Here is a 4246-nt window from a genome sequence, read left to right on the forward strand (position 1 = left end):
TTAGATGGGGCTACTATAAGGTGGGTGCATAACTGGCTGGATAACCGTACTCAGAGAGTTGTTATTAATGGTTCCCAATCCTGCTGGAAAGGCATAACGAGTGGGGTTCCGCAGGGGTCTGTTTTGGGACCGGCTCTGTTCAATATCTTCATTAATGACTTAGATATTGGCATAGAAAGTACGCTTATTAAGTTTGCGGATGATACCAAACTGGGAGGGATAGCAACTGCTTTGGAGGACAGGGTCATAATTCAAAATGATCTGGACAAATTGGAGAAATGGTCTGAGTTAAACAGGATGAAGTTTAACAAAGACAAATGCAAAGTGCTCCACTTAGGAAGGAAAAATCAGTTTCACACATACAGAATGGGAAGAGACTGTCTAGGAAGGAGTACGGCAGAAAGGGATCTAGGGGTTATAGTGGACCACAAGCTAAATATGACTCAACAGTGTGATGCTGTTGCAAAAAAAGCAAACATGATTCTGGGATGTATTAACAGATGTGTTGTGAGCAAGACACGAGAAGTCATTCTTCCGCTCTACTCTGCTCTGGTTAGGCCTCAGCTGGAGTATTGTGTCCAGTTCTGGGCACCGCATTTCAAGATAGATGTGGAGAAATTGGAAAGGGTCCAGAGAAGAGCAACAAGAATGATTAAAGGTCTTGAGAACATGACCTATGAAGGAAGGCTGAAAGAATTGGGTTTGTTTAGTTTGGAAAAGAGAAGACTGAGAGGGGACATGATAGCAGTTTTCAGGTATCTAAAAGGGTGTCATAAGGAGGAGGGAGAAAACTTGTTCACCTTAGCCTCTGAGGATAGAACAAGAAGCAATGGGCTTAAACTGCAGCAAGGGAGGTCTAGGTTGGACATTAGGAAAAAGTTCCTAACTGTCAGGGTGGTTAAACACTGGAATAAATTGCCTAGGGAGGTTGTGGAATCTCCATCTCTGGAGATATTTAAGAGTAGGTTAGATAAATGTCTATCAGGGATGGTCTAGACAGTATTTGGTCCTGCCATGCGGGCAGGGGACTGGACTCGATGACCTCTCGAGGTCCCTTCCAGTCCTAGAATCTATGAATCTATGAATCTATGAGTTGAATTGAAAAATATTATTTCTTTTATCATTTTTAGAGTGCAAATATTTGTAATCAAAAATAATAATATAAAGTGAGCAGTGTACACTTTGTATTCTGTGTTGTAATTGAAATCAATATATTTGAAAATGTAGAAAACATCCAAAAATATTTAATAAATTTCAATTGGTATTCTATTGTTTAACAGTGCAATTAATCTCAGTTAACTCACGCGATTAACTCAAAAAAATTAATTGCGATTAAAAAAATTGTGATCACAGTTTTAATTGACAGCCCTAATTTTTGTGTGTTTTAATCACTGAGTAAGCCTAAGAGAATCTTCAGTCTAATGAACCACCATCAGCGCAACCAACACCACCCTTTCTTTTGTCCTCAACTACAAAGCTGATTATTTGTATTTTTCTCATTCTTTTTCTGTCCCTGGCAGTTGAGCCTGGTCAGAGAGCGTGCCACCACTGCTTCCCAGCCAGACCGTCAGGCAGAAGCGGCTCCATCCTGGTCCCCACTTGGCTGTCGGGGAAAGTGGCCAAACATATAGTGGGGAGGGAGAGGGACAGAGCACCCCCACACACAACAGGTAACGTGGGGTGGGGAGAGGACGGAGGCCTTGGGCTGGACACAGGATGGGGAGGTCACTGGGCAGAGTAGACATGTGGGGTGGTCATGTGTCCTCCCTTTTAGATTGTGCCCCACCCAGCATGGGGAGGCATGAGATGTCTGTGGGATGGACAGAACCACACACTAGCTTCTCCCTCCCCCAATTTCTTTATCTGCAGTTTCCTGCATGATTCCAACTCCTGATAACCAGATGTAGCAATAGATTTCTGCTACCGGAGCAGAGGGAGAAGAGAGATTCTCACAAAACAAACAAAACAAACAAAGTCAAGTGAGCAATGTAATACATTGTCTACAGTACAGAACAGTACAACCTGGGGCTAGCAGCTGAGGTTGGTTATTCATGTCATTCACCACTTGGTACTTCCCATGGCACCATTCCTCTGAGATAGCTTTTAGGCTCATTTTGTGAGGGGAAGGAAACCACAGAAGATAGTGATGGTGTGTGTGTGTGTAAATTTCTGGCTCACAGGCATGGGCCCCATGCATTCAGCAGGGATGCCTACCACACAGTGATTTTGGAGAGATGTGTAGCCTGGGTGCTATAAGTAATCCATGGCTATGCACCTGAGCCTGTGCTTAGGAGAGAAATGAGAATTCAGGTTAGAAGCCCCGAGCTCAGTGTCTATCCTCTGTTTTAAGCCACTCTTGAAACTTTCAAACTTGGGAATCTAAACATAGGCACTTAAATCCATTTATATAAAAGCTGTCTATTTTCATAAATGTCAGGCACCTACAACTCCTATGGACTTCAGTAAGGGTTGTGGGTGAAAATCAAACTTCATACTTAAATATCTAAATACGGCTTTAGGGGCCTAACTTTAAACCCCAAATCTGAAAGTTTTGACTTACTTAGTCAGAACATCTTATATTACAAGTTTAAATACTGAAATATTTACAAAACCAATTAGCAAATACATAAATAGTAAAAAAAATTAAAAAAAAAATCAAATTATACAAATAGTTCCAACCAAACTATAAAATCCAATAAAGTCAACAAAAATGATTTGTTATTCTGTCTGAATTTAGTTTCCTAATCAAATAGTCTGTAGGCAAGATATAGACAAAGCAAGCCCACAACCACTAGCCATCTGTGCTGAAGAAAATTTTTGCAAAATGGAGAATTACTACACATTTACATAAACTTCTTCTATAAATGTTCCTCGGTAGAAACTTACAGAACTTCAAAGAGTAGTTATCAAGAACTGTATTGTGGTGCAATTCAATAAGCTATATTTATGTTTGTGCTCACATTATTCTTATGGTAACTTTTGCAAGTCTATTATGTCCAGTATTAGTCTGGGTTCTTCCGGATGTAACGCTTCTGCCAGATGTTGTCACCAACAAAAAGGGCCAGGTTCAATTTCCTAGGAGTTCCTCCTGAAAACTTAAACACCAGTTTGAACCCCTACCCAGAAACGTGGCAAACGATATACAATACCATAGGCACCCTTGATAAGCGATATTTCCCCACTTGCAGCACCAGGTCCAGGTGTTTAAAACAAAGAATTTTACTTGAGGGGAAGAAAAGGAGGAACAGAGACAACAGAATGAACTTGGGAAAGCCAACAATTAATAAATTAACATTATCTATTAGGTAAAACTCCTCCCTCCCGCATCTTATCATTAGTAGTCCCAAACTCAGTGCACTGGCCTCCTCTTGCAGTTGTGAGTGGCTAATGTGTTCTAGGCCCTTCCTGCCACCCCAGCTCCCCACTCAGTCTGTTGTCCAGGGTTCTTGCAGTCCATCTCCTGCCCTTGAGGAGTGCTGCCTGGGCTGCTCCAGGAGCCCCAGGACTTGACCCAGCTAAAGTGATTTCAGCTTTGATTCCTGGATAGGGAGGCCCAAACTCAAGTTCAGCTTGTAGGCTACTGCTCTTCATAGCTTCAGCCCAAGCCACGCAGGACCACTTCTGTGTTGTGTGCTATCTCACAGCCAGCTCAGCCCACTGACTTAGTTACTCCAAAGCTACCGCAGCTCAGGCTGCTGCCGTAATGCCATCCACTACCTTGAAGCGGCTGCTATGCTGACTCTTTCTATAAAGAGTCCTTACAGCATCCTCACCAGCAGCAGATCACTCCCAGAAGATAGTGGGAAGCCGTTTCCCCTCTGTCCACTGGTATCGCTACCCAACTATGCCAAACTGTTGTTTTGGTCAGGGTGAACCCTCACCCCAGGTACATTTGGTGTAGTTCTCTTGTCAGTTCATTTCTCAACAGGGGCAATAGCATTTGATTGCTCCCAAACTCAAAACTGCCCCAAATGGTCATATAACTTAAATGCAAATGGCCCATTCAGTCATTTCCCCTTGCTCATCAACAAATGTTGGCATGGAGCTCCCTCCTCTATGGAGCCTCTGTCCATCTGGAGTTCTCAAACAGCTCTGGGCTGCACTTTTCACTATTCACCAACAGGTGCCAAGAGTGACTTCCCTAGTATCCAGGGCTTCAGGGCTTACATGGATATTAAAAATAAATAAACAGTGTTCAACTTTGTGGAGACTTACTGTAATACCATCCCAGTGAAATGATTTTGCT

Source organism: Terrapene carolina, unplaced genomic scaffold (genome assembly GCF_002925995.2).
Source record: "Terrapene carolina triunguis isolate 2854851 unplaced genomic scaffold, T_m_triunguis-2.0 Scaffold96, whole genome shotgun sequence".
NCBI lineage: Eukaryota > Metazoa > Chordata > Testudines > Emydidae > Terrapene > Terrapene triunguis.